Source organism: Artemia franciscana, chromosome 15 (genome assembly GCF_032884065.1).
Source record: "Artemia franciscana chromosome 15, ASM3288406v1, whole genome shotgun sequence".
NCBI classification, from domain to species: Eukaryota; Metazoa; Arthropoda; class Branchiopoda; order Anostraca; family Artemiidae; genus Artemia; species Artemia franciscana.
The window spans coordinates 37799548-37812533 of NC_088877.1; the positions used below are offsets into that span (position 1 = coordinate 37799548).

Genomic DNA, 12986 nt, shown 5'->3' on the forward strand with positions numbered 1-12986 from the left:
CTGCTTTAGGTTGGCATATATTTAATAATCCGTCCCACACGATACTTTTTGAAAAATCTTCACTCATCAGTAATGATTTGGGGATAAAACAGGTGGTTCGAGAATCAATCGAAATTAATCTCAAAATAAATAATAGTAATTCTTTGAACAGGGACTTAGGGGAATACTCACTAAATTCTTTATACTCAAATTTAATTAAAAATGATCTAACAAAATATTTTACTAAACCAATTAATAATAGTATTGAACCAGCTATGAAAAGACCTTTGAGACAGGCTGCTAAAAAAGCTAGGTTGGCTCTGAGAAATTGCACTTAATCACTTTGTTATCTTTAGTTTGAATGAGTTTATATTCTCACTTCATTCTTTTTGTCAGTCCTTGTTGGACTTTGTGGAAGTAAGGATGCTAGGGCTGTTTTATAAAAAAAAGTTTTTAGAAAACATTATTTAGTTTTAGTTCTCACAATTTAATGTAAGTTTATCTATATATACATATTTTCTCTCTTGTTCTCGTATTGTGCTGAAGACAGCCCTTGGACATAGGGCCAAAATATTCACGGAATTGATTTTCACTGTCTTGAAAAGATTTTCCCTATTGTTTCTACTTTGTATTTGTTTGTTATGGAAGGGCAGTGTGGTCTTCGTCGCTGTTTTCTCCTTACAATTAAAAGTATAATATTTATTTCAAAATAACTAGCCTAGTCTAGTTAATAGTGTGTCAACAAGCCTAATCATACAGAGGAAACATTGAATAGGAGCTGAAGGAAAGAAGTTGCTACCACAAGTACATAAATAACTGGTTCCAGCAAAGGTCAGACTTATTTTGTCTATTATCTCTTTAATTAATTTTCATTTACTTATTACAAATAAGGAGTCTTTGAACTTGTTATCTATAGCATTTTATCTATAGGTATGTTTACCTTAAATTGCATCTTGGAGCAATATAAGGATTTTTCCATCCTTGCAATGCTCCAGTGATGAAAAAAAAAATTCATTTGGTGTAGGTTGTGGTTGTTGATCTAGACTCTTGTGGAGGACTCTGCAGCTTCCCATTTGTAAAGGAAATCCTGGCAGAGCCATTCCTTATCAAGGTGGGACTTGAACGTGTTGGTTGAAGTTGCAGAAGCTGTTTCCTCAGACAGTTGATTCCACAGATTGATAACTCTTTGGCTGAAGAAATGACTTCTATGTCTGCTCGTGAAATGCTGCATGGGGAGCTTCATTGAATGTCCTCTAGTACCAGAATACAAGGGCTGTGAAAAGAGATTGGGAAGGGTATTTTTAGAAAAGATTTTTTTGGTTATTATATCACAAAATAAAAGGATTTATTTGGTTATTAAAATCATATCACCCCTTCTTCTTCAGTATGTCAGTGTTGGCAGCTTCAAACAATGCAGTCTTTCTTCATATGGAAATTTAATCATGCTGCTAACCATCTTAATGACACAACACTGAACATCCTCAAGCAACTTCTTATCTTTTTTGAAAAAAGTGGCTACCAATGACATTCTGACTTCCAGACGTGGTTGTACAAGCGCCTTATATAACTTCACAAAAACTCTTGGGTGTCGGCTGGAGATGGTTCTTTTTATGATACCAAGGGATTTATTTGCAGAAGATGAAACAGACTTAGCATGGCTGCTAAGCTTTAATAGGTGATCAACAATAACCACAAGATCTCTTTCATTGGAAACAGCAGAAAGGAAGTTGTCTTGAAGGAAATACTTATGATGCTTGTTATGTCCACCAAAATGGATGACATGGTATTTGTCAACATTAAAAGCAAGGAGCCAGATGTTAGCCTATCTTCCTAGACTGTCAAGATCTGTTTGAATTTATTGCTGGTCAGAGGGAGTAGCTGCTTTTCCAACTAGTTTTGAGTCATCAGCATAAAGGGTAATAAGATCTGAAGGAAGGGTGGGTAGATCATTGACATAAAAGTTGAAAAGTGTTGGTCCAAGAATAGTGCCCAGGGTCATGCCACTTAATACAGTTATGGGAGAAGAAAAATGAGGAGTTCCTTGTGAATCAAAAACTCTGACAATCAGTGATCTTTCAGAGAGGAAGCCTGTAATCCACTGTACAACACCTTCATTGACACCTGCAGCATTCACTTTGATTATGAGAAATTCATGACAAACCTTGTTGAATGCTTTGAATTTCCTTCAAGACAACTTCCTTTCTGCTGTTTGCAATGAAAGAGATCTTGGGGCTATCAAGAAGAATCATGTCAACAGGAAGATCCTAATCAAGCAGTGTAGTCACTAATTCATACATTTGGATGAGGTTAGGGTCCACAGACCTACCAGATCTGAATCCGTGTTGTGATGTGGAGAGGATGTTATTGACCTCAAGATGTTCAATTTGAGTTTTGTTAACAAATTTCTCAAGCACCATAACAGCTGCAGAAGTGATGCTTATAGGACAGTAATTTTCTGCAGAGTCTCTTTGTCCATTTTTATGGATTGGGGTTATCTAAGATGTTTTCCAATCATGCAGTAGTTCCCCATTTTGAAGAGATAACCAGAGCAACATGTACAGAGGGTAACTGAGAGCTTTTCAACACTCCTTAAGAAGACATGGATGAACACCATCTGGTCCCTTTGACTTATTTACATCAAGCTTCCCAAGGCTATTGAAAACCATTACTTCACTTACTGACAGATCAGGCATGGGAAAAAAGCACTTCATGCAATGGAGGATCTGGTGATGAGGTACCTGAGTTTTTGGTGAAGGTAGAAGCAAATTGTGCATTTAGAAGGTCAGCCTTATCTGTTGTAGATGAGTGTAGTACACCATGGTCAACAAGGTCAGGAATAGTATGATGATTTGGGTTTTTAGCAGAGACATGTCTCAAGAACTTTGGGTTTAACTTGATGTCAGAAGCTAATTTTTCCTTGTAAGCAGATTTCAGTTTTTTGACAGAACCTGTTACATGATTGTGTACTGCCTTGTAAATTGACAAAATCTCCTGGTTCCTCTTCTTCATATACTGTTTCCAAGCTCTAAATTTCTGGTTAATCAGCTTCTTAATTAATCATTAGGCTAGTAGCCTACCCATAGAATCGAAATTTTACCCTGATTCCAAGCATAGGCTAACATATAAAAATAATCCTAACTACTTGGGAAGAGTAGGCTGATTTTATGGTAAATTTTTCATAGTTCATATAATTGACATACCAATAACAAGATACCTTTTTTTACTTACTTACTTAAAGTTGTTCAGCACCATCTGGCAGTTGACCTGCCTGTTTGATGCTGTCTGTTTACTTGATGGGTTTGTAGTTGGTTGATCTTTAAGTTATGTTGACCACTCAGCAAATGCATTGAATTTTTGTTGTGATTCTCCCAGGACTTGTCAACTCTGTTTTTGAAGCTATTGATGTTTGGTGCTTGGATGGCATGTTTGGACAAGTTGTTCCATGTGTTGACTGCTTGTGCTGAGAAAGAGTTTGCAGGGGCACATTTTCTGACTTGTACACCTTTTCCGAGGTGTCTCCTTGCTTACATCTGTACAACAGTCTTGGCAGCTTGAGAGTTTTTAGGCAGTCTTTGTATAACTTCTCTTTTAGGCCTGGCATCATTGTGGTTGCTCTACATTGAAGCTTTTCCATGGCTGTGCAGTCCCCAAGGCAAGATGGCCCCCAAGCTATGTTTCTGTACTGAATGATTGGCCAGACTAGAGTTTTGTACAGCTGGGTGAGCATCTTCCTGCTGACGTACTTGAAGGATTGGAGGACCCTTCAAGAATGTATGTTCTTTATGAATAAAATAATTGCTTTGGTAAAAATCTACTTTAGTGACTTTTGGCTATCTTGGAAAGGGGTTAGGTTGGGAAAATGAAACTTTTGGGGATGAGTCTACAGGCTAAAGTATATCCCAGGAAGGTGTTTTGAAGTACCCACCTTTACTCCTTCTCCCTCTAGAGGGCCCTGAAATTCACCTACATGAAAGGTCTATACCTATTGAAACTTTGACAAAACAACATTTTACCTTAATTTTTAGTCACCAGTTGCTTTTTCTCTGCCTTTAGTTCTGAAAATGCAATTCTTGTTATTTGAGTTGAATTCTGAGCCATATCAATGTTTTTTTTTGTTTTTTCAAAATCAGGAAACGTATTTGCTTATCTTTAAAACCTTATAGCCTAAATTGGGATTGAACAAAGTTGTGAAGCTGAAAACAATTTTGTTGTACTTCATTCAAGCAGAAGATCTATTTTTGCAAGAATTAACTTTTATAACACACATATTTCTAAAGATCATCAAAGGTCAGGATCCTCTAGAGGGAGAGGGAGTGGAGGTAGGTACTTCAAAATACCTTCCTGTGACATACTTTAGCCTTTAGACCCATCCCCAAAAGTTTCATTTTCTTAACCTAACCCCTTTCCAGATAGTCAAAAGTCACTAAAGTAGAATTTTACCATTGTTTCTATTGCAAATTCAAATTAAGCACTTTTTGACCTAATCTAACTAGCATAACCTAATTATAAATAATTTTGGCACTGAGGAAACATAGTATTATTTTGTTGAAAACAACCAATAACTCAATCTTTAATTGAAAATTTGCCATTTTTAAGAGCTCAAAAAGTGCTTAAATTTGAATTTTCAGTAGGCTTAGGCTAGAAGCAATTGTTACATTTGTAAAGAACATGAAAAAAGGTATCAAGTGGTATGATCACTTCATTGGTAAGTCAATTATATGAACTGTAAAAAATTTCATTCAATTTCCTAGGCTAGTCCTAGGCCTCATTTTTTGTAAAAACTGGTGTAAACCAAACATAAAAGTTAATTTAGGCTATATACAAAGAAGAAGCAAAAAAATAGCCTATCTTTACCAAATGAAAGGCACTTCCACTAGGCTAATGCCCTTTCCAAGCAAGGCAGCTTATTTTCATATGTTTTACTCAAATCCAGGATAAAATTTGATCCTAAGAGTAATTCAATTTCTTATTTAACTCAATGATCTGTGCACTGAAAAATTTGTTCAATTTTGTAAAGGCCTAGTCAAGTCCTTTTACATTGAATAGGCCTAATCTTATGTAAAAAAAAATTTATAGCCTAAAAACCACACACAAGCCATTAATATACGTCTAATTATTACACCATTTATAAGCAGAACAATAGCTCACCGATTCTAAACGAAAGGTAGCATTCACACTAGAACCCTTTAAAAGTAGGTTGGCTTATTTATCTCAAGTGTTTATTTACAGCTAATTCTATTGTTTCTTCTATTTAAGAGTAGGGGTCTTAAAAAGAGATAGATGGCTCTACTATCTGTCCTGAACAAAACTTAAGAGTTTTTTTACCTAAATTAAAACCTATTTAAACCTATGTAATAGAGACGTTCAACTTAAATACTTTTTTGGTACCAATAAATTTGATGTTTGTGCCTATCTATTCTTAGTTTCTCAGCCTTCCAATGTGCAGTAAAGTCATCATATACCAAAGGCACCCAGATACCCTTTCTTACAGCATCGGAAGACAGGGAACTTATACCGACAACTACGAGAAACACATAAATTCAAAAGAATTTCACTTTAAACTTGTGAGATAGTTAAAAGCTTTGCTTTCCTACTCATCTGTTTTAACTAATTTAAGCTGTCTAGCATTGATACTGATATAACAGATACAGTTTTACTTTATTTTATGAAATAAGTCCCTGTTTTCGCAATGGATTTTTTGGGAAAGTTAGCCAAATAAAAGAAAAAGATTTCTGCTCGTTAAATTTCACTTTGCCTGAAAAAATTTAATTGAAATTGACCTTTCGAACCTTTTTTGCCATAAAAACAGCCATTTTTTCTGTTTCTAGAAAGCCTTAAAACTTTTTTACATTACGTAGAATTGTCTGTTTCGTTTTCAGTTGAATGCAGTTACTTCTCAAATTTATGAAAATACTCAGTCTAAGCGTCAAATAGATTTGGAACCCCTCTCCTTCAAAGGATATTAAATTCAAATTTAATTGAATTAATTAACAAATATAGGATAAAAACAACAACCTAGGTCTAATATTTATTTCCCGAAAGGAAACCCTGGCTGTGTATCCTCATAGTGGCATCAGGCTGAACTTTTCACGAGCCTGCCTAATCAGAAACATAACTGCAATAGCACCACAGGTTGAGCCTTAGAAATGGTACCAATTAGAAATGGCCAAATTAGGTTGAGCCATTTCTAAACAATAATAACAATTTTCTAATGGTACCCCATTGGAAAACAATATTCTTGTAAGTAAAACAGCTCTACAGGAGACTAGAGTGAAGGAGCAGTGTACCAAACTGTATGGGTGTCACATGAGTGGGAATCATACTGAGTTTTTAGTAGGAATCAAGGTATGGCCGAAAAATTGAAAGTACGAGGCAAGTTCCCGAGGGATGACTCTTAACTCCTTTTAACTCTACTAGTTTTAAATAGTATGTTAACTAGTCGTATTTTTTCGTTAAGAATAATTTTGTAAGAAAATTGCTTTCAGTTTCTTAGATCTATTTTAGAAGAAATTCTTATTCTAATTAATTGGTCCTTGCGTTTGAGAAGTTGTTTTTAAGGAATTGGAAAAAAAGTAAAAATCTAGAGGAAAGCAAGTTAGGATGGGATAACCCCAATATTAAACGGAATAATTTCATATCGTTTTAAATTTTAGTGTTGTTCCTTAAAATCAATTGAAAAAATAATTGTTTTTATTTAACTTTTGATCATTTTTCAGATAGTGTCAGGAGATCCGGTTCCCCTTTAGGGAAAATACCTACCCTCCATGGGATGTTGCTAAAGTAAATTTCATCCTATGTGAAATACAGCCCGCCTCTCCGGAAATTATTCGCTGAAAATCTCATTCTCGCTGAAGTTTCCCGCTGAGAATTTCTCGTGGACAGTTCCAACCGAAAAATTCTCCTTGTCATATTTTCCTTTGAAAAATACTTTGAATTCTGATCCTTTTTCGAATTTTGCCGAAAATCTCCCCCTTCATAAAAATTTTTCTATGAGATCTTTCAACTTTCAGTGGAAAATTTGCTCCCACAGAAAATTTTCCCTTGGAGAATATCTCCCATGGAATTTCTCCATGGAGAATTTCTCCTGTGAAACTCTCCAAGGGAGGAATTTTTTCATTAAATAGTCCCCCTCCTTAAGAAAAAAACATGAAGACAATTCCAAAACCCGCAACATGTAAAACTGAGTTGGCAAAGACAAGGCAAGAAAAATAAAAATAATTTCGCATATGAATGACAAATTCCCCCAGTGTAAAAAATTTCCTGGAAAGCTCATAACTGTAAACTTTCAATACCATGAAAAGCTTTCGCTTTGGAAAACTATTCCAAGAAGAAATCCTCCCCAGTCCCTCCCTCCAAAAGTCTGTATACTTCCTAATAACAAATTTAAATAAACGTTGGGCGAATTTCGTTACTTATGCTCCCCTTTTCCTGGGGGTCATGTTATCCCCAAATAAATTTTTTGGACCTTACAACTACACTGATAATAATTGCTGTCTCAAAATATTGATTCAACAACATTTCCTGGGGGTCATATTATTCCTAGATACATAGTTCTTCGGCCTTACAACTACACTGAAAATTTTCCCTTGGAGAATATCTCCCGTGGAATTTCTCTACGGAGAATTTCTCCTGTGAAACTCTCCAAGGGAGAATTTTTTCCTCAAATAGTCCCCCTCCCTAAGAAAAAAAAACAAGAAGTCAATTCCAAAACTCGCAACATGTAAAATTGAGTCGGCAAAGACAAGACAAGACAAATTAAAATAATTTCGCATATAAATGACAAATTCCCCCAGCGTAAAAAATTTCCTGGAAAGTTCATAACTGTAAACTTTCAATACCATGGAAAGGTTTCGCTTTGGAAAACCATTCCAAGAAGAAATCCTCCCCAGTCCCTCCCTTCAAATTCTGTATACTTCCTAATAACAAATTTAAATAAACGTTGGGCGAATTTTGTTACTTATGCTCCCCTTTTCCTGGGGGTCATGTTATCCCCAAATAAATAGTTTTTGGACTTTACAACTACACTGATAATAATTGCTGTCTCAAAATATTGATTCAACAACATTTCCTGGGGGTCATATTATTCCTAGATACATAGTTCTTCGGCCTTACAACTACACTGAAAATTTTCCCTTGGAGAATATCTCCCGTGGAATTTCTCTACGGAGAATTTCTCCTGTGAAACTCTCCAAGGGAGAATTTTTTCCTCAAATAGTCCCCCTCCCTAAGAAAAAAAAAAACAAGAAGACAATACCAAAACCCGCAACATGTAAAATTGAGTCGGCAAAGACAAGGCAAGACAAATTAAAATAATTTCGCATATAAATGACAAATTCCCCCAGCGTAAAAAATTTCCTGGAAAGTTCATAACTGTAAACTTTCAATACCATGAAAAGCTTTCGCTTTGGAAAACCATTCCAAGAAGAAATCCTCCCCAATCCCTCCCTCTAAAAGTCTGTATACTTCCTAATAACAAATTTAAATAAACGTTGGGCGAATTTCGTTACTTATGCTCCCCTTTTCCTGGGGGTCATGTTATCCCCAAATAAATAGTTTTTGGACTTTACAACTACACTGATAATAATTGCTGTCTCAAAATACTGATTGAAAAACATTTCCTGGGGGTCATATTATTCCCAGATACATAGTTCTTTGGCCTTACAACTACACTTAAAATAATTGCTATCTCAAAATATTTTGGTTGAACGACTCTCTCGGAAAATGAAGTGTGGGAGAAGGGCTAGTTCTCATCAATTGTTTTTGGTCACTTAAAAAGGGCACTAGAAATGTTTGTTTTCGATCAAATTAAAAATAAAGACGCATCTGTTATCTTTCTTCTCGCAAAAAAAATAAAACATTCCACATTTTTGTATAAATGAACTTGTATATAATAACACATAAGAACGTATATAAGAACCTCAACAGTAGGGTTTTCTGATGCACTAAACCTGATATTGTGAATTTTATTAAGACCGTATGACTTTTTTGGGTGTTTTCCCTTTCCAAAAACTATGCAAATTTTCTCAGGCTCGTAACTTCCGATGGGTAATATTGAACTTATTGAACTATATATATTTTGAATCAGTATGAAGATTCAGTTGTTTTGATGTAACTATTGTTGTCAAAACTTTGCTAATTTTGGTTACTATTGAGTCACGTCACTCCCTACATGGTGCGTTACCACGAAGAGTTTAATATTCGCCCTTTGAGCTGCTAATTTTATATTTCCTTTAGAATCGTCTTTATTTTCATTGACCACTGATTCTTGTTTATGTTGCATCAAGTCACTTTCTGTAATTAACATTTTTCATATAGAGTTAAGTGTGTACCAGCTCAAATTTGTGTTTTGGTATATATTAATATTTAAATTTCGTTTGGTTTATCTGCTTCCTGGACAAAATGTTTGAATCTGAGGTGACTGTTAGTTAGAATAGTTTTACCGAAAACCAAATAATGATACAGAAATTGAAAAATGTGATTTCTTAAAGTTGAATAAAAAATGATGAGCTATAATTAAAATTTTTTGTCTTTTAAATTTAACTATCGTGTCGACATTTTGACTGACTGTTTCTGACGAGTCGAACTGAACTTATTAAGAAGCTCGTATACTCATATCGTAAAGGTAGGAATAGTATAGCTATAGCTACTCCCATGCAGACATCATGTGCATAACCGTATAAGAACATAATTTACATAATTACATAATTTACGAAAACGACACCATCGCATTCAGCGTATCAGAAAATTCTACCGTTGATATTTCAAGCTCCTATCTACAAAAAATGGAACTTAGTATTTTTTGTTAGAAGACCGATCACGGGTGTGTGTTTATTTGTTTGTTTTTTTTTCGCAGGGGTGATCGTATTGACCAAGTGGTCCTAGAATGTCGCGGAAGGGCTCATTCTAACGGAAATGAAAATTTCTAGCGCCCTTTTTAAGTAAACAGAAAAAATTGGAGGGTACCTAGGCCCCCTCCCGTGCTAATTTTTTCCCAAAGTCAACGGATCAAAATTTTGAGATAGCCATTTTGTTTACATAGTCGAAAAACATAATAACTATGTCTTTGGGGCTGACTTACTCCTCCACAGTCCCCGAGGGAGGGGCTGCAAGCTACAAACTTTGACCTGCGTTTACATACAGTAATGGTTATTTGGAAGTGTACAGACCTTTTCAGGTAGATAACTTCGAAGACCACACTGCCTTTCCATGACGAAAGTAAAACAGTTCAAAATAGGGATGAAACCTTTTTATTGACAGTGAACAGATACAAAATTTAACTGGATATTTCGAACACATATACAGTGTTCATCATCAGCACCTTTTCAGGGTTTTTTTTTGGTTGGGGAGGGGGGATGGTTGAGAGTAGGGGGCCACGTAGGAGGACGTCCCTTGGAGGAATTTGTATTGGGAGAAGAGAAATTCCATGAATGGGGTGCAGGATTTTTCAGCACTATTTAAAAAAAAAATGAAAAAATAAATATGAAAAGGTTTTTTCCACTGAAAGTAAGGTCCAGCATTAAAACTTAAAACGAACAGAGATTATTACACATATTGGGGGTTCATCTCTTCCTAAATACCTCGCTCTTTATGTTGAAGTATTTTTAGTAATTTCAGCTATTTATTCTACAGCCTTTGTGATTCAGGGGTAAATCTTAAAGAATTGGGACAACATTAAAGCTTTAGTGTAAAGAGCGAGGTATTAATGAGGGAGTGAACCCCCTCATATACATAATAAAAATAAAAAAATATAAAAGTTCGTTAAGTAAGTTAATTTGTAAGTTAAGTATATTTTTTACTAATAAAAACGTTCGTTAAAAATTAAAAGATCTAGTTGCCTTTTTAAGTAACCGAAAAATTGGAGGGCAACTAGGCCTCCTCCCCCAACATTTTTTCAAAATTGTCTGATCAAAACCAAGAGAAAGCCATTTAGCAAAAAAAAATTAACACGCAAATTTCGTTTTAATTATTCATTTGCGGAGAGCCAAAATCAAACATGCATTAATTCAAAAACGTTCAGAAATTAAGTTAAAAAACGAGTTTTTTAGATGAAAGTAAGGAGCAACATTGAAACTTAAAACGAACAGAAATTACTCCGTGTATAAAACGGGCTGTCCCCTCCTCAACGTCCCGCTCTTTACGCTAAAGTTATTGACTGTTTTATAAAGTAGAATTGAGAGAAAGAGTATTATTATAAACCATGGGAGAAGTAACGGCACCCTGCTTAACCCCGATATGAATCGGTATATCATCAGTCAGCAAATTGCTTCCAGGTATACGTATTTTTGCTTTCATATAGCGGGACATGTACAAAAGAGGTCTAACTAAGTCTAGCGATACACCACGGTTCAAAAGCTCATTCATTGCTTGGGGATGCAACAACCGGATTTATCTGCATCGATCAATAAATTGCACAGAAATTTTAGGGTATGGAAGCAACCAAGCTTAGGCTGGAAGCCAAACTGGTGAGGAGGCATGTAACAGATAGAACGTAGGTTATTAATTATAAGTAATTCAAACACCTTCGCAAAAACGCTTGAAACAGTTATAGGTCGATACGATGAGCATTCAAACGGATCCTTCCCTTTTTTAGAATCGGTGAAATAAGACCAACACAAAAAGAATCTGGAACTATACCGCAGCAAAAAATTATTTAGTACAACAGAGAAAGATGACACATAAGCTTATCAGACCCATTCTGTAAATGAAGGGCGCATATGCCATCATAACCCATGGACTGTCTTTTCTTAAGCTTTCGTATAACATCACGTAATTCACTAGAACTTACTACAAAGGAACCCGTTCCAGGAGTACGTAAGCGATTATTTAAATCCGTTTCAAATTTCTTGAGAATGTTAACGTCAGGTTCGGTGAACTGACTTTTGAAATATGAATGCCACTGGTACTCACTAATTGTAATTTTGCTTTCCCGAGTTTTATTATTTGCCAAACGAGTTCTCCATAACTTATTAGGGTCATTCGCGATCGATTACGCAATTGCAACACTTTGGCCAACCCGGTGAGCTTTGAGCTCCTTCTGAAAGTGGCCTTTAGGAAGTAACCGTAAAGTATTTACAACTCCGTTTCTAGGTTTATCACAATCATGCCACAGACGTAACCAAAATTTAGAGGACTGACAAGCGGATTTGAGGCTCTCGTTACTGAACCATCCAAATTTTTCGGTTCCAGATCTACACGTTCTCACTGGGACAGCGAATTTTTCGGCATTTTTTATAGCGTGGGTAATCTGCGCAAAATAAAAATTCAGTTCAATACGAATGTCAGAATTGTCCATGCCAGGTTGCCGTTGGAGCAGTATAAACAGAGCTCGGATTTGATCTAGCATGAAGTCACACTCCCCTTGGAAAATACCCTTATCAATCTTGTCCCAAGATTTAACACGTAAAAATTTAGATTTCCTTTTGGCGAATTCAGAGGAGGGATTATCTCGGACGGGGATCGACAGGAACGAAGGGATATGGTCACTATATTCACCTTCCAAACCGACTTTCACAATAAGATCTGGATTGGGAGGATGGAGAAAGACTACATGATCAAGATTAGAAGTGTTTCCAGAAGTTGAAATAAACGAATAATTTCGGTCTTTCGGTACAATCGAGGAACCGGTTGGTAGAATAGATAGAAACGTTTCAGCTCTAGTACTTGAATTCTCAAGTAGATCACAGTTAAAGTCTCCAATAAGTATACACTTTTTGTTCATCTTCTCGATCTTTTTTAACAGTTTGGCCACCTTTCTGCAAGCAATAGCAAATTTTCTTTCAGAAGTTTCGTCCCTGTAATTGGTTGGAAGATAAAGATTAACTATTACCAAGTTATCAACCGTCACAACAAGGTAGCAATCAAACATTTCAAGCAATTCTGATTGACAAGGTTGTCAGAACGGCTAAACCACCGCTTGGCCTTCCTTTAGCTTTAAATCTTCTTGCAGGGGAGAGATGTACTGTTACATTAGAGGAAGGGCATAAAAGCTGAGAATTAAAATCTGTCAA

At 35.7% G+C, this 12986-nt stretch overlaps 1 protein-coding gene across 1 annotated transcript in view; it reads right to left on the minus strand.

Moving 5' to 3' along the window:
- LOC136036436 (bone morphogenetic protein receptor type-1B-like) overlaps positions 1 to 5238 on the minus strand; it is a 68931-nt gene extending 63693 nt beyond the window's left edge. The window contains exon 1 of the mRNA XM_065718671.1: positions 5128 to 5238. The gene's annotated coding sequence lies outside the window, so the exon portion shown is untranslated. The remainder of the gene's footprint in view (positions 1 to 5127) is intronic.
- Positions 5239 to 12986: the final 7748 nt, after the last annotated feature.